The sequence below is a fragment of the Meles meles genome, chromosome 7 (assembly GCF_922984935.1).
Source record: "Meles meles chromosome 7, mMelMel3.1 paternal haplotype, whole genome shotgun sequence".
NCBI lineage: Eukaryota > Metazoa > Chordata > Mammalia > Carnivora > Mustelidae > Meles > Meles meles.
This window is the reverse complement of record NC_060072.1, coordinates 137,378,110-137,395,958: the sequence shown is the minus strand read 5'-3', so window position 1 is coordinate 137,395,958 and position 17,849 is coordinate 137,378,110. Positions and strand designations below refer to the sequence as shown.

The 17,849-nt window shown below is 40.7% G+C and overlaps 1 long non-coding RNA gene across 2 annotated transcripts; it reads right to left on the bottom strand.

The window, feature by feature from the left end:
- Nucleotides 1-228: 228 nt before the first annotated feature.
- On the bottom strand, nucleotides 229-8,633 carry LOC123947576. Of its 2 annotated transcripts, XR_006819766.1 has the most exons (4): nucleotides 8,519-8,633; nucleotides 4,680-4,868; nucleotides 2,334-2,539; nucleotides 229-505 (listed from the first exon to the last, which is right to left on the bottom strand). It is a non-coding gene; the product is annotated as an uncharacterized LOC123947576 (long non-coding RNA). The 2 variants fall into 2 exon arrangements; XR_006819767.1 differs by lacking the exon at nucleotides 2,334-2,539 and having other exon boundaries at nucleotides 229-584.
- Nucleotides 8,634-17,849: the final 9,216 nt, after the last annotated feature.

Genomic DNA, 17,849 nt, shown 5'->3' with positions numbered 1-17,849 from the left:
GGCTTCCTGTTGCATATGCTTCTTGCCTTAAGCATATACCTGCTGCCTCAGGGCCTTTGCACAGTTTTCTTTACCCAGCACATGCCTCCCTTCCTTATTTCATTTAGGCCTCTCCTGGAAAGGCATTTATTCAGAGTCCTTCCTTCACTGATTATTCTATTTAATAGCATCACCCTTACACCTTTTCCCCTTACTCCACTTAATTTTATTCATATTATTTCTCTCCATCAAACACTGTTTTGTTTATTTGTTTACTATGTGTTTCCTCCATTTGAACAAAGGTGCATAAACAGGAGAACATTGTTTTGATGGCTATCGCACTCTCAGCATGCACTGACTAAGCACATAGTAGGTGTTCAATAAATACTTGTTGAACAAATGAACTCTTTTCCTCATATAAACTTGCCTTCTGCAATAGGACACTTTGGTGTTTCATAGGGATTTCTTCCTTTCTTTCTTCTTTTTCTTTTCTTCTTTCTTCTTCATGTAATTTTACTCCTTGGCCCTGCACAGAAGTGAAGATAAAGGTGACCTGTGCATTGCTTCAGGATCTGTTCTGGTCCCCTTCTTACTGGTGTCACCATCTTCCAGGACATAATGAGACACATAACAAAAATGAAAACTGGTCACAGTTGATAGGTGTAACATGGCTACTTCCTGCCCTGTTCATCTTCACCTACAAAACTACAAATTCAAACAAACAAACAAACAAAAAAACCCCTACAAATTCATTGGACTATAAACTCATGCTTACCATGCTTATTTTTCAATGTTTGTGCTTTATAATGATATTTGAAAAGTGATCTCTACATTTTTATTCCAAGACCCCAAGTCCCATTGTGGGAGAGAGCCCTCCTGGTCCCTGTCCTTGGCTGAGCCATGATTTTTCCTTTGTGTGCCCTATTCCTCTCCAAGCCCTTTATTGCCATTTCCCAACCCTCTGAACTAGGTCTGGGTATCTCTTCAGGTGGGCAGGAAGCAGAAGCTCACTATCTCCCTTCTTTTCCAAAGAAGATAACATCATTGTGTCTGCAATTTGAGTATTTTCATTAAATATGTGCCTGAGGGGCGCCTGGGTGCCTCAGTGGATTAAAGCCTCTGCCTTCGGCTCAGGTCATGATCCCAGGGTCCTGGGATTGAGCCCCACGTCGGGTTCTCTGCCCAGTGGGGAGTCTGCTTCCTCCTCTCTCTCTCTGCCTGCCTCTCTGCCTGCTTGTGATCTCTGTCTGTCAAATTAAAAAAAAAAATGTGCCTGACTAGAAAGATCATCCCATTTTCTGGTTCTCAGATTAGTTTCTGTTTGTGCCCAAGAACAGCTTTGAGCTCTGCTTTTTCACTCTTCTGACCTTAAGAACTCCCACAGGGTGGGATGCCTGGGTGGCTCAGTCGGTTAAGCGTCTGCCTTCTGCTCAGGTCATGACCCCAGGGTCCTGGGGTCAAGTCCCACACTGGGCTCCCTGCTAAGAAGGGAGCCTGCTTTTCCTTCTGCCTGCCACTCCTGCTTGTGCTCTCTCTCTCTCTCAAATAAATAAATAAAATCTTAAAAAAAAAAAAAGAATTCCTGCTTGGTGGGAGCTCTAGAGAGGAATTTCTACCCCTGGGCTTCTCTCTGTCTGTCTTGTCTGTCCATCGCTGCTTGTAGAGCGGGAGTCTCAGTGATGATCAGGTGCCTGGGCTCACAGCTGTCTACTCAGTAGATGCCCCAGTACCATGTCACCGGGAGGTGTGGCTTTGCCCGGGAGGTTTCCCGCGTGTGTAATATGGGCCGATAATGGATATCTGGGCAGAACCACCGCTCCTCTCTCTAATGTTTTCAATGCAGGTTCTGAAACACTGGCCAGCCACGGCAGACTTTTCAAATACAGATTTGTTATCTGAAATACCCTGGTGAATATTAAGCTTTTCACTGTGAATTCCTCTGTCAATGATGGGCAGATAAATTTGGAGGGAACTCCGAGTCTAACTTGTATCTCAACAGAACAGTGGCATTCCTTCTTTTTGGTCACACACAGGGCTTTGTCCCCAAACAGCTGAGATCCACATCAGTTTGAATTGTCTCGTGTGAAGCAAAAGTACGATTTTGTTATCTGAACCAAGCAACTTGACCTCCTTGTGGAAAGCTCATTAATTCCAAATGGAAAATAATCAGCTCAGAAAAGGATGGGTGGGATTCTGTCTTCCTCTTTTTCCTGTGAATTAGAGGAAAATGATTTTTGGCTGAAAGACGGTTTGGCAAGAAGTTTGCTCTCCAAACGAAAACCCCTGTTGAGAGCAGATAGGTTACGACAGCCCTGAAAGTCAGGAGGCCACGAGTCTGCACGCATTTGACTTACGCTTTTGAAACTGGCAGTGGTCTCAGCTGCTTACGTCACAAGAGGGTTTCCATTAGGCTCATCTCTTCCAGGAGAATGTTCTGGTGGTGGTCTCTGTGAGAACCTGCCGCCCATTAGTGACTCGTTGCAATTTCCAGATACTCATCTGCTTCTTTCTCTCATTCCTCTCTTTTCCTGCTCTACCTAGTTTGAGGTTAATGTTGTGGCTGGGCAAGAAGAGACAGAGAGGGAAGTAAAGGAAAATGATAAAAATTTCTAGTTATTCATTTATTTATTTTTAAAATTTTTTATTTTATTTTATTATTTTTTTTAATTTTAGAGAGCAAGAGAGGAACTTCCATGTGAGCCATAGGGAGAGGAGTGGGAGAAGGGGGTCACGGGAGGGGAGGGGAGGGGCAGAGGGAGAGAGAGAGAATCTGAAGCAGGCTCCACAGCCAGCATGGAACCCGGTGCAGGGCTCCATCTCAGGACCCTGAGATTATGACCTGAGCCAAAACCCAGAGTTTGAGGCTTAACCCGCTCAGTCACCCAGGAGCCCTGATTTTCTAGCCTTTTAAACAGTGTTCACGAAAGCAAAACTCGATAACCCCCAGATCGTGTGCCCCCGTCTATAAAGGTAAAAGCAAATCACGGGTAAACCTTCTTTCCACACAGACAGCTGGGTTTCCAGTTTCCTTCCTACGTTCTTTGCATCCTACTTTCTTCTTCTCACTTTTTCCCTTTCTCCCTTTTTTCTCAACCTTTTTCGTTTGATTCCTCCACCAACTTCTTGCTTCTCTTTTTTTCTTCCTTATTCTCCTTCCTTAGTTTCTCCGTTAGCTTCTCCTTCCTCCATAATTTCTCTCCCCCGCAGCAGGCATTAGGGGAGAGAAAGTTCTGGATTTCATGTCCCATAACCTGAGATTGGAACACTGAGAAGTCTGCAGCGTTCATTAGTTCAGCAACAGAGTCTTCCTAAACCTTTACAGAGATCCACGGGAAGGCTTAGGATAAAACCTCTTTTAATGTCCCCATATTTGCCTCCTGCATTGGGATTTTTTTTTTTAATTGCACTGTTAAAATATTTATTAAAAACATGGTTTCAGCATTTTCGGCTTGCATATATTTCAATATGATTTATAAATCAAGGCTGAGTTACATGATAAGTTCATACTTAGTATGATTTAGTTCATACTTATGACTAAGTTCATACTTAGTATGATAAGTTCATACTTAGTAGATTTAGGTTTCATTTTAACTTTCGGGTTTTTTTTTATTCGTTTCATTTAAGCTTTTCAAAATAATTGGTGTAAGAAATCATCACAGCAATCTTTGTATTAGGAAAGATTTCTTAATTATAATCATTCAATTGGCTAATTGTTCATTTTTTGTTTTATTATTCAATGATGTCAGTAGTTAAAAGACAGCAGATTTTCTTTCCTTTTTTCTTTTTTTTTTTTTAAAGATTTTATTTATTTGACAGTGAGAGAGACAGCAAGAGAGGGAACACAAGCAGGAGGAGCGGGAGAGGGAGAAGCATACTTCCCACTGAGCAGGGAGCTTGATGCGGAGCTTGATCCCAGGACCCTGAGATCATGACCTGAGCCGAAGGCAGACGCTTAATGGCTGACTGAGCCACCCAGGTGCCCCTATTTTATTCTTCTTTTGGACTATTTTATGAATCGTGTTGCAAGACCCTCTCACATGGACTCTGGGACAGCCCCCTCTTTTGCCCACAGAAAACTGGTCCTGAGTATGGAGTTCCCCCATTTTCCATGACAGCCTCTGGTAACCTACTACCCACACCTTATTTACAGACCTCCAGATTACTGCCTTGGATGGTTTGCTGGTTCATTTCATGTGTCAACTTGGCTGCACTAGGGGATACCCAGACAGTGGACAATGTATTTCTGGATGTATCTGTGAGGGCTTTTCCAGAAGAGATTAACATTGGAACGGATGAGCTGAATAAAGCCCATGGCCCTTCCCAGTGTGGGTAGGCATTATCCAATCCCCTAAGGGGAACAAAAAGATGAAGGAAGGATGAATTTGCTCTCTCTGTTGAAGTCAAGACCCCATCTTCGCCTCCCTCAGACATGGCTGCTGCCCGGTTCTCAGGCCTTCAGACTCAGACTGACTTACAGCACGTGCTTCCCAGACACAGATGGTGGGACTTCTTGGCCTCTATAATTACATGAGCCAATTCCTATCACAAATCTCTCCATATACATGATATATGATATAATTTAATTTTTCCTATATCTATGTTATATCACCTATCTATTTATGTATCTATGTCCTCTTGGTTCTGGTCCTCTGGAGAACGCTAACTAATAGAGATGGAGGTCGCCACTATTCCTCACTTACCCAAGGGACCTAGAATGGGCCCCATCAGTGTGGGATCCTATGTGACTCCTTGGGTGGTTGGTGAGTTCTGGAACCCATCAGCATTCTATTGGTTCAAGTCAGCATTCCTAATTCTCCCTGGTGTAGTTGTCCTTTTGCCTGCAGTAAAGAGTCTGATACATGCCTTGTCATCACAGGAATGTCCGTGGACTAGTAAAAATACAAAAATCAGATGATAAAAAATACAAAAATCAGATAATATATGGTGTCCTCTTCCAAAGATAATACCCACATAAAGTATTGTTTGAAATTAGCAGATATTTACAGAGCACAATGCTGGCAAAAAAATCCTAAGAATCATGGTTGGACTCATCTTTGTCCTCCTAGGCAGTACACGTATAAGCAATATAACAGGACCTTCACAAAATTTGAATGAACACATGGAATCAAATAAATAGATTCTGACAATACCCTAGAATTCAGGAGCACGAGAGAAGGGGGAAAGAGAGGAAAAGAGTACAGGCCAGAACGGTAACATTTCAGCATCAAAATTATTTATACTGATTAAAGACATTGTTTACTACATATGAACAAAATGTTAAGTCAGACAAATCATCAGTGTACAAGCCTTCACTTAGAATATTACACGAGGGGCGCCTGGGTGGCTCAGGTGTTAAGCATCTGCCTTCTGCTCAGGTCATGATCTCCGGGTCCTGGGATCGAGCCCCACATCGGGCTCTCTGCTCAGCGGGAAGCCTACTTCTCCCTCTCCCACTGCCCCTGCTTGTGTTCCCTCTCTCACTGTCTCTCTGCTCAGCAGGGAGCCTGCTCCCCCCCCCTCCCCCCGCCTGCCTCTCTGCCTACTTGTGATCTCTGTCAGGTAAATGAATAGAATATTTTAAAAAAATACAAGATAGTATAGATATTGGCTATTCTTTCTAACTTTTATTATTTTTTTAAAAGATTCTATTTATTTATGTGACACAGAGAGAGAGAGAGAGAGAGAGAGAGCATGCGAGCAAGCACGGGGAGAGGGAGAGGGAGAAGCAGGCTCTCTGCCCAGCAGGAAGCCCGATGCGGGGCTCAATCCCAGGACCCCAGGACCACAACCCGAGCGGAAGGCAGACACTTAACCGACTGAGCCACCCAGGCGCCCTTGGCTGTTTTTTTAAACTAGAGGGAATGGTTTTCTCTTACTATTTCACGGAAACACTGATGATTGAGTTTATCAATAAAGCAAATTTTGGTCTGGGATTCAAAGATTTAAAATATCTTTAATTTTTCTTACATTTTCAATGTGTGTTTCATAGAAGCATGTCATACATATATACTAAAGATTTTTTTTAAGATTTTATTTATTTATTTGACAGAGAGAGAGAGAGAGAGATCACAAGTAGGCAGAGAGACAGGCAAAGAGAGAGGGGGAAGCAGGCTCCCCACCGAGCAGAGAGCCCGATGTGGGGCTCTATCCCAGGACCCTGAGATCATGACCTGAGCCGAAGGTAGAGGCTTTAACCCACTGAGCCACCCACGCACCCGTCATATTCTATTTTTATAAAAGTAAAATATGCCACCCATTTTGGGAAGGGAAGGTGTGGTGTGAAGGAGAGCTGACAGGTGTTCTGAGGGGACTGGGGATGACAGGGAGGCAAGTGACTGAGGAATTGGGGATGAAACTGGAGAAGAAAGATCTGGAAGCTTGGGGAGGGCAGCAGTGTGTATGGAGTAGGAAGGAAGACACAGGCTTGGGACAGGGAGGGACCATGCTGGGCAAGGGGCCAGTCACAGAGGAAATGATGCAGAGAGGAACGAAGAACGAAGGCCGTGCATATCAGGGAGTCCAAAAGGTTAGAGGAAATAGCGCGGCTCTAGTGTCTGCTGCTTCCATCACGGTTCCAGATGGATAGAAGGAATTCAACAGATGTTTGAAAACAAAAACAAACAAACAAAAAGGCTGGAAAATGGGACAGATCATAGGACGATTCAAAGGACAATTTGTTATTTCTAATGAGCTCCCAAGAGGTCAGCTGTAGAGCTCTCCATCATGCAAGCTATGGGATGATTCCAAGAGGCAATTTCACAACAGCCCATGATGCCCACTGGCGTGAAAGAAGAAGAATTTAAGGAGTTGGCTAACTGACCATCTATTACTTAAAGAGTTTCTGAAACAGAAGAGGAAGACCGCTGGAGGAATGTTGTTACCGTGCCCTCCGGCAGGGCAAGGACAAAGACGGAGGTCTTCCTCTTACTGAGACGCGAAATGGTTGCTGGGATTCCCTGAGCTAGGAAGGGAAAATGATAGTGCAGAGTTGCCTCCGTTGAGTAGGAGAACGAACGGACACAAGGTAAAGACAGGGTGTGTGTATTTGAAGAAGGACTATGGCAGGCAGAATTAGGATATGTCATTCTTCCGGTATGGCTTACCTAGAGTATGTAGAGACCGTGGACATATATACTTTTAAAAGATTTCTTCACTCATTTATGAGAGAGACTGAGCGCGCACAAGTGGGGGGAGGGGTGGAACTCTGATTCTTGTCATTTATTTTTGGTTGTTGCCTCAGTGGGTCTTCTTGACTCCCGTCTTGCCTCTCTCTGATTTATACTCCAAAATGCCATCAGAGTTTTCCAAAACACAAATCTGGTCATGTCACTTTTTGACTAATTCTTTTTTTTTTTTTAAGATTTTATTTATTTATTTGACAGACAGAGATCACAAGCAGACAGAGAGGTAGGCAGAGAGAAAGAAGGGGGGGAAGCAGGCTTTCTTCTGGGAAGAGAGCCAGATGCGGGGCTCAATCCCAGGACCCTGAGATCATGACCTGAGCCAAAGGCAGAGGCTTAACCCACTGAGCCACCCAGGCACCCACTTTTTAACTAATTCTTAAGGGCCTCCCCCTCATGCCTCAGATCAAACCCAATCAATCTCCTTAGCATGGCTGAGAAGGCTTTCATCCTTGGCCCATGGTCACTTCTCTCTTTGCAGAAAATTCCTTAAGAGCCTGGGGCTTCTTAACACCTGACAACTCTTCCTTCTCAAGGTTTATCATTACAAATTGAATTTTGCTGCCTGTAAGCCAAACTTAACTACGTTGGCTTAAATAAATATTTTTTTCATATACTAAGAAATTTGGGAAGTCCAGAGCTTGCCCAGCCATTCGGTTTTAATGTACCCAGATTCCTTCTAGACTCCCACTCACCACTGAGAACAGCAGCCACCAACAATCAGCCATACAGATAGTAAGATTGAGAACTGGGACCACCGATGTCCACTGCTGGGTTAAAAGATGAGAATTTGACAACAAAGACTCAGTGGGGAAATGCCCAACTAAGAATGACCTCGTCTTTGTTTCTAGAATACTTGGCTCAAGGAAAGGACTGTGACCAATAAGTAACTTCCCTATTGCTTCCGGAAATTTCCATACACCTGGGGCAACAGTCTACTCTCTAGAGCCAACAGCTCATTTCCAACAACAGTTTAGTAAGAATTGCTGCTGAGATGCTGGCAAGGTTCTGTTCTCCCTTCCTAGTAAATCTTGTATCACTTTCTTAAGCAGGTCATCTGGTGATATTTGGAGGCCTTCGACACTATCCTTAGTGGCTTCCGGTCTCCATTTGGAAATTACATATCTTCATTCCAGGCTCAAAGAAACAAAAGGGACGCTGGGGTGGCTCAGTTGGTTATCTGTCTGACTCAGGTCACAATCTCAGAGTCCTGGGATCGAGCCCCACATTGGGCTCCCTGCTCAGCGGGGCGTCTCCTTCTCCCTCTGCCCCTCTCCCTGCTTGTACACACTCTCTCAAGTAAAAGAAATGAGGAAGAATGAAGGAAGGGCAAAAGATACATGCCAATTAAATCTCACCTTTTATTAACAGTTTGGGTTGTTGACATGAAGACCCCCAACATCGCTCTGCTGTTAGGAAAACCAGAGTTTGCAGTTTACTTCTCTGTTCCTTAGATGATGCTCAGTGGGCTGAGTCTTCTTTCTCCCGTCTTCGTAGCTTGATACTCTCAGTGCTCACTGGGAGATCTTGCGCTCCAGCATCTGTCCAGACAAAGATCGTCGAAGGACATACCAAATTTGGATGGAGTGAAACACTCTCAATGTTGAGCTATTTAGATCGGAATGATCAAAAAATAGCTACTGATCACGCAATATTTACAACAACCGTCAAAATACATATCACAAGCTCTCACTCCCCAGAGTGACCTCAGCACATTCTCAAGGACAAGAAAAATTGAGAGAATCAGCTCCATGGAACATGGATGCTAGAGAAGTTTGAATTCTTAATTGTGGCTTATCGAGCCTCCCATGTCTAAAAAGAAAGCCTCCTCCAGTTTCAAGTCTAGCATGTACTTACCGCAGAAATTTACACATCACGTAAAAGAAACTCTCTCTCTCCACTATCAACCAGCCTGTCCCCTACATCCCCTATCACAGGACCCTCCTATTAATATATTTTTTAAAGATTTATTTATTTGACAGAGATCACAAGCAAGCAGAGAGAGAGAGAAAGGGATGCATGCTCCCCACTGAGCAGAGAGCCCGACTCGGGGCTTGATCCCAGGACTCTGCGATCATGACTGAGCCGAAGGCAGAGGCTTTGACCCATTGAGCTACCAGACGCCCCCTTCCTATTAATATTTTGAGCTATTATCCTTTCAGATAATGGTCTATACATTTAGAAACGTGTGTGTGTGTGTGTGTATATATATATTTTTTAGGTTTTTGTGTATGTGTGTGTATATGTATACACACACATACACGAAAACCTAAAAAATGATTTATATTATATAAATCCAATTACCTAAAAATTTCCACAAATTCGTTTCTCTCTTTTGTTATTTTTTAAGGCACTTTCCATATTAGTACCTATAGTTCAAATAATTATTTGGAATCACTGTACAGTTTCTGGTGCACGAATGCTCTCTAACCTGCCTTCCCCCATCTGCTTCCTGAGCTGTTTCTTTCCCTCCCTCCTGTTTGTTTCTTTCCTCCTTTTCCTGTTGCTGTTCCTATCATATAATAGAATTCTTTGTACCTAGGACTAGCTTCTAATAATTTCCGTTCTTTCAGTGTTTGTCAGTGTGATGGGTGAAGTGTGGTCTCTACTTGTTTCTCTTACGGGCATGCCCGTGATGCTAGAGGTGGGGCAGAGTTTGGTGTATTGGCCATTTATATTTCTTTTGTGAATTGCTTTGACCTGTGCAGTCAGGAGTGGTAGACACTAGCCAAATACGGCTGTCAAGCTCTGGACACGTGGCTAGCCTCAGCTGAGATGTGCCATTAGTATAAAATACACAAGAGATTCCGAAGACTTAGTCTAAGGAAAAGAGTGTAAAATCTCTCGCTAACATTTTCATATGGATCATATGTTGTTCAATTATAATATAGACATGCTGCTTTCCCTAATTTGAGTGTGGCTGCTGGAAACATCACGATGATATCCAAAGCTCACATGCTAGTTCTGTTGGGCAGATGGCTTGGATTTTCCTTTTAGTTGAGTTAGTTATCTTTTTCTTATTGATTTATAGGACCTCTTGATCTGTTGTTTTTTTTTTTTAATTTAATTTGAGTGCAGGCGGCACACCATCTTACATTAGTTTCGGGTGTACTATATGTGCTGTGCTTTCCACAAGGGTCACTGTCTGTCCCCACACAACAGTATTCCAATACTATCGACTATATTGCCTGTGCTATGCCTTTTATTCCTGTGACTCGTTCCCTCTGTAACTGGAAACCTGATCTCCCACTCCTCGTACCCATTTGGCCCATCACCAATGTTTATTCATTTGTTTTGTTTTTTAGACTCTGCCTATGATTGAAATCATATGGCATTCTCTGTCTGATTTATTTCACTTACAATAATACCCTCTATGTCCATCCATATTGTCATAAATGGCAAAATCTCATCCTTCCTTATGGCTGCACAATATTCCATTTTATATATTTTATGTGTCATCTTCTTTATTCCTGTATTGATAGACACTCAGGTTGCTCTCATATCTTGGCTGTTATAAATAGTGCTTCAATAAACACAGATGCGGAAGTCTTTTGGAGCAGGTGTTTTGTTTTCTTTGGGCAAATACCAAATAGTGGAATGATTGGATCACATGGTAATTCTATTTTTAATTTTGGGAGGAACCTCCATACTGTTTTCCACAGTGGCTGCACCTGCTCGCATTCCCACCAACAGTGCACGAGGATTCCTTCTCTACATCCTCACCAAGACTTATTATTTCTTGTCTTTTTTAGTTTAGCCATTCTGGCAGGTGTAAGATGGTATCTCCTTGTGGTTTTGATCTGCATTTCCCGGATCCTTAGTGATCTTGAGCATCTGCTCATGTGCCTGTTGGCCATCCGTATTTCTTCTTTGGAAAAATGTCTCTTCGGGTGTTCTGCACATTTTTTAATTGGATCATTTGGATTTTTTTTTTTTTGGTGTTGAGTTGTAGAAGTTATTTATGTATTTTGGATATTAATCCCATACTGGGTCTGTTATTTGCAAATATCTTCTCCCATTCAGTAGGTTGCCTTTTTGTTTGTTTGTGTGCAAAAGCTTTTAATTTTGATAAACTCCCAGTAGTTTATTTTTGTTTGTTTCACTTGCCTTGGGAGACCAATCTAGAAAATGCGATTAAGGTTGATGTCAAAGAAATTACTGCCTATATTCTCTTTTAAGATTTTTATGGCTTTAGGTCTCATGTGTAAGTCTTTAAACCATTTTGAATTTATTTTTGTATATGGTATAAGATAGTGGTCCAGTTTCATTCTTTTGCATGTGGCTGTCCAATTTTCCCAACACCATTTGTTGAAGAGACTTTCTTTTCTGCATTTATATTCTTGCCTCCTTCATCATAGATTAATTGACCATATAAGTGTGGGTTTATGTCTGGGTTCTCTATTCTATTCCATTGATCTATGTGTTTATTTCTGTGCCCGTACTGCACTGTTTTGATTACTATCGTTTTGTAGTCTACCTTGAGATCTGTGATTGTGAGACCTCCAGCTTTGTTTTTCCTTCTCAAGATTGCTTTGGCTATTTGGGGCTTTTTGTGGTTCCATATACATTTTAGGATTATCTGTTACAGTTGTATAACAATGCTGTTGGTAATTTGATGGGAATTGCATTGACTCTGTAGATTGCTTTGGGCAGTATGGACATTTTAACAATATTAATTCTTCCAATCCATGAGCATGAACATTTTCCATTTGTTTGTGTCACGTTCAATTTCTTTCATCAGTGTTTTATTGTTTTCAGAGTACAGGTCTTTCACCTTCCTGGTTAAGTTTATTTCTAGGTATTTTGTTCTCTTTAGCACAGTTTGTAAATTGGACTGTTTTCTTAATTTCTCTTTCTGCTACTTCATTATTAGTGTATAGAAACATGACCAATTTCTAAGTATTTATTTTGTATCCTGCAACTTTACTGAATTCACATATTAGTTCTACTAGTTTTTTTGGTGTAGTCTTTAGGGTCGTCTATGTGTAGTATCATGTGCAAATAGTGACAGTTGAAGTCCTTTACCAATATAGATACTCTTATTCCTTTTTCTTATCTGATTGGTGGCTAGGACTTCTAGTACTATGTTTAATAGAAGCGGCAAGAGTGGGCATCCTTGTCTTGTTCCTGATCATAAAAGACAAGTTCTCAGGTTTTCACCACTATGTCTGATGTCAACTCTGGGTTTTTTATATATGGCCTTTATTATGTTGAGGTATTTCCCTCTAAACGCACCTAATTGAGAGTTGTTATCATTAATGGATGTTGAATTTTGTCAAATGTCTGCATCCATTGAGATGATTATATGATTTTTATCTTTCTTTTTTTTCAAAGTGATATATCATATTGATCGATTTGCAAATATTAAATCATCCTTTCATCCCTGAAATAAATGCCACTTGATTGTGGTATATGTCGAATGTATCATTGAATGTGGTTTCTATATTTTGTTGAAGATTTTTGTATCTATGTTCATCAGGTATATTGGATTATAGTTTTTTTTGTGTGTGGTATCTTTGTCTGGTTTTGGTATCAGGGTAATGCTGGCCTTGTAGAACATATTTAGAGACTCTCCTTCCTCTTCTATTTTTTGGAATAGTTTGAGGAGAATTAGTAGTAATTCTTTTTTAAAAAAGATTTTTATTTATTTTATTTGAAACAGAGAGAGAGAGATCACAAGTAGGCAGAGAAGCAGGCAGAGAGAGAGGGGGAAGCAGGCTCCCTGCTGAGCAGAGAGCCCCATGTGGGCCTCATCCCAGGACTCCGATATCATGACCTGAGCTGAAGGCAGAGGCTTAATCCACTGAGCCACCCAGAGGCCCTGTATTAACTCTTTTTTTTTTTTTTTAATGTTTAGTAGAATTCATCTGTGACTCCATCCGGTCCTGGATTTTTATTTTTTGGTAGTTTTTAAATTATTGGTTTGGTTTTTGTTGTTGTTGTTGTTGTTTACTAGTAATTGATCTGTTCATATTTTCTATTTCTATTTTCTGTTTCTTCCTGGACCAGTTTTGGAAAGCTGTATGCTTTTAAAAATTTGTCAGTTTTCTCTTGATTATCCAGTTCATTGGCATGTAATTGTTTTGTAGTATTTCCTTTCTTGATTTTCTGCCTGGATAATCCATCCATTGATATAAGTGGTGTGTTAAAGATTACTAGTACTTATCACCAGGACCTCTTGATATATAGTTAGTACATATCCTGTGTTATATTATATCAAATATTTGTTCTCAGTCTGTAACTTAATTTTTTATTTGAATTACAGGTTTCTTCATATCCAAAAATTATAAAGTTTTAAGAATCTGTCCATCTTTTCTTTTATCACTTCTGGCCTTGCTAAGAAAATATTTCCATGCTAGGAGAACAAAAATAACTTCCTGTATTTCTTTAAAGTTATTTTCTTCTTTAATATTAACCTCTTTTAGGCATTTAGAATGAATTTTTTTCTCTGATATAAGAAGTTTTAAAACTTTTTAGTAAATCGTAAGATAAAAAATTGGCACTACCTCCTTTCCCCACTGATTTGAATTGCCTCCTTTCTCATACACTACAACGCTTCTATTACAAATGAAACATTCTGAGTTCTTTCTTCTGTTTCATCCATATCCATAGATCAGAATCTCATTATTTGAATTACTAATGTCTTACAGAATGTTTCTATATCTAGGAGACCAAATTTTTAAAAAATTCATTCATGGGCACCTTCTCTTCCAACAAACTTCAGGATCAGCTTGCCAATGCCTATGTGAGATCCTGTTCAAATTTTGATTGAGACTGTATTAGTGTATAGATTACTTTGGGAGACATCTTATATCTTTATGATATTAAATATGTCTAGGTAGGAATAAGATATACCTCTTAATTTATTCATTTCTTTTAAAGTATGAACCTGTAAAGTTTTATATATCTTTTAATATATGCCTTGCTCATTATGTATTGGGCTTTTTCTTAATTATTTTATTGTTCCTGTTGACATTGTGAATCAATGGTTTTTACTCTACATTCATTGATCTTGTATCCAACCTACTTAACTGAATCTTCTTTGGTTCCATTAGCTTTTCACTTGATTTTCTTTTTTGCTTTTCTAGATACACAATTATATGATGAGCTAGCACTGGTTTATGCCAGCTCATGAGAGTGCATTTTTTAGATATCAAGGAATTTTGTGAATTTATTGTTAAACATAATCATTATTAAATATTAAGTTGTATAACTTTATAGTTAAATAGATTATATTAAAGATAATGTCCAATACTCATTGTATCCTAATTGTTTTACTTATCTCTACTCTTAAAGTTCTTTCTTTTTTTTAAAGATTTTATTTATTTACTTGACAGAGGGAGACATAGTGAGAGAGGGAACAGAGCAGGGAGGGTTGGAGGGGGGAAGCAGGCTTCCTGCTGAGCAGGGAGCCTGATGCAGAGCTCCATCCTAGGATGCTGGGATTATGACCTGAGCCAAAGGCAGACACTTAATGACTGAGCCACTCAGGCACCCGAGAGTTCTTTCTTTCTTTCTTTCTTTTTTTTTTTTTTTTGATTTGACAGAGAGAGAGATCACAAGAAGGCAGAGAGGCAGGCAGAGGGGGAGAGGGCAGCAGGCTACCTGCTGAGCAGAGAGCCTGACTCAGGGCTTGATCCCAGGACACGGAGATCATGACCCTAGCTGAAGGCAGAGGCCCAACCCACTGAGCCACTCAGGTGCCCCGAGTTATTTATTTCTAATGTTTCTGTGCAATGGAAATTCTTTATAATAGCATGCTACTGTTTATCTCCGCCATCTTCACGTAAAGAGGAATGAGTTCACATTGGTAGCTTGTAAGCAATCATGAGAATATTCACACCATGAAAATCAGCAAATGCTGCAAGTCAGGTCTTGATTTATTGGTTTGTTAATTGTCTAGACTTAAGGGAATGGAGAAAAATATCAATAGTAGAGGTTAAACTGAAAAATGCATCTTGTCTTAGTCATTACATTGTGAATAACACCAAAAAATTGGCAATGTTTAAAAACTATTTTTGATTTCATCAGGAAGTAGCTCATATCATGGACTAACAAATATAGTTAGGACAAGTTGTTTCACTTTTGTTTCACTCACTCATGTAAACGAAAGCTTCAACCAGCATTTGTGCTGAACCCTAGTTCTTTCACACACATCATCACACCATTGATCTTAAAGGAAATAAATAGGGACAGTCTCCCTTCTTTTCAAAAATTACGTCTCATTTCATTTTTTGGATATATTGCATGGGCTAAGATTCTTGAACATTGTGGGATAAAGTAGTGTTACTTGGCATTCTTGATTTGATTCTTTTTTCTATTTTTTAAAGATTTAAAAAAAATTTATTAGAGAGAGAGAGAGATTACAAGCAGGCAGAGAGGCAGGCAGAGAGAGAGTGGGGGAAGCAGGCTCCCCGCTGAGCAGAGAGCCCAATGAGGGGCTTGATCCCAGGACCCTGAGATCATGACCTGAGCTGAAGGCAGAGGCTAACCCACTGAGCCACCCAGGTGCCCTCTTGATTTGATTCTTACTTCAATATTTCTATTTTATCATTAAGAATGATGTTTGCTAGGGGTATCTGGGTAGTGCCGTCAGTTAAACATCTGACTCTTGATTTTGGCTCAGGTCGTGATCCCACGGTTGTGAGATCAAGCCCCTTGTCAGGCTCTGTGCTCAGCTGGGAGTCTGCTTAAGATTCTCTCCCTCTCCCTCTGCCTCTCCTTCTCCTGCTCTCAATCTCTAGAATAAATAAATAAATCTTAAAAAAAAAAAGAATGATGTTTGCTCTGGGTCTCTGGTAACTACTAGTCAGAACTCTGGCATTTCATTTGAATACTTTCCTATACACTAATAGGAAACTTCAGCAGGCTGTTCTTAGTAAAATTTTCTATTTTAAAATATTCTTCCATTTTCTACTAATCTCTGTTTTCTTTCCAAAATTTTATGACCATATGGATTCCAGAGTCCTTGCAGCATCTGGCACAATCTCACAGTTAAAGAAAATACCTCTTTATAGCTCCTTGAAAAACTTGCCTGGATTCATTGTTTCTACCTCCTGGCCTGTCCTTCCTCTTTTGTCCCACCACCTCACCCCCAGCACCCCTGAAACCTCTTGTGCCAAAGTCACTGGAGACTCCATTTTGCCAAATCCAATGGGCGATCCTTTCTCTTCATCTCGGTATTACAATGCACTTGACTATCTCTCCTCGAATCCCTTCCTCTTCTTGGCATCTGGGACGCAATGTTCTTCTGGTCTTGTTCCCACATCATCAGCTATGGCTTTTAGTTTTCTTTACTTGCTCCTCTTCCTCATTTTGGCCTCTAAATGTGGACTGTCCTGGCATGCCCGGAGCTCATTTTTCAACCCTCCTTTCTATTCCATTCATGGCTCTGAGTACAACATATTTTATGATGATTCTCCCATTTACGTCTTGGCCATACTCCTATCTATGGTATTCAGATGCTTATGCTTATATCCTCTTGGATAGTCCATGGGCATTTCAACCTTAAACCAAAATCACACATTTGGTTCTCAGCTTCTTCCCCAGATCCACGGCTTTTAGGGTCGTTCCTTTCTCAGCTAGTGGCACTGATCACTGTTTCTACCACAACCTAAAAATCACAGTGCATGCCTCTCTTGGTTTCCTCTCTGCAACACAACTCATCAGTAAGAAGTGGGTTTTTTTTTCTATTTTTAAAATGCACGCCAAATCCAACCACTGCTCACAGGTCACATTGCTTCACCTGCTGGCCCCAATCCCACTGTCATCTCTTACCTGGACTGCTAGGATGGTCGTGGAATACAGCAGTCTCTGCTCCCTTTCCTCCTCCTTCCCTAGCCGCCACAGAATATATGTAGACATAGAACGTTACATTAGTTTCAGGTGTATAACATAATGATTCAATATCCACATATGTTGTGAAATGATCACCACACTTAGTCTAGTTAATATCCACCACCATACATAGTTATTATTTTTTTCTTGTGATGATAATTTTTAAGATCTACTCTCCTAGCAACTTACTATATATATATTTCATGTGATTTCTTTTGCAAAAAAAAAAAATCCAAACTCTTTGAAGGCCTGCTGAGTTTCCCATCCACCCCTCCAATCTCACCTCACATCTCCCTCTGCCTTACTCATCATGCTTTCGCTACGGTGTTCCCAGCTCCATAGTGCCAGGTGTGTAGGAGGACTCAATCAATGTTTATCGAATAAGAGAAGGAATAAAGAAGTAAATGACTTATTTGATTACAAGTGACAAGTAACTCAAATAGACTTAAGTAAATTTAAAAAATATATACACAGGTTCAAGTACTTGAAAAGTCTAGTGGTAGGTGTATCTTCAGGCTCACTTGGATCCAGAATTTCTTTTCTTTTTTTAAAAAAAATTTTTATTTATTTCTTATTTTTTTATAAACATATAATGTATTTTTATCCCCAGGGGTACAGGTCTGTGAATGCCCAGGTTTACACACTTCACAGCACTCACCATAGCATATACCCTCCCCAATGTCCATAACCCCACTCCCCCTCTCCCAACCCCCCTCCCCCCAGCAACCCTCAGTTTGTTTTGTGAGATTAAGAGTCACTTATGGTTTGTCTCCCTCCCAATCCCATCTTGTTTCATTTATTCTTCTCCTACCCCCCAAACCCCCCATGTTGCATCTCCATGTCCTCATATCA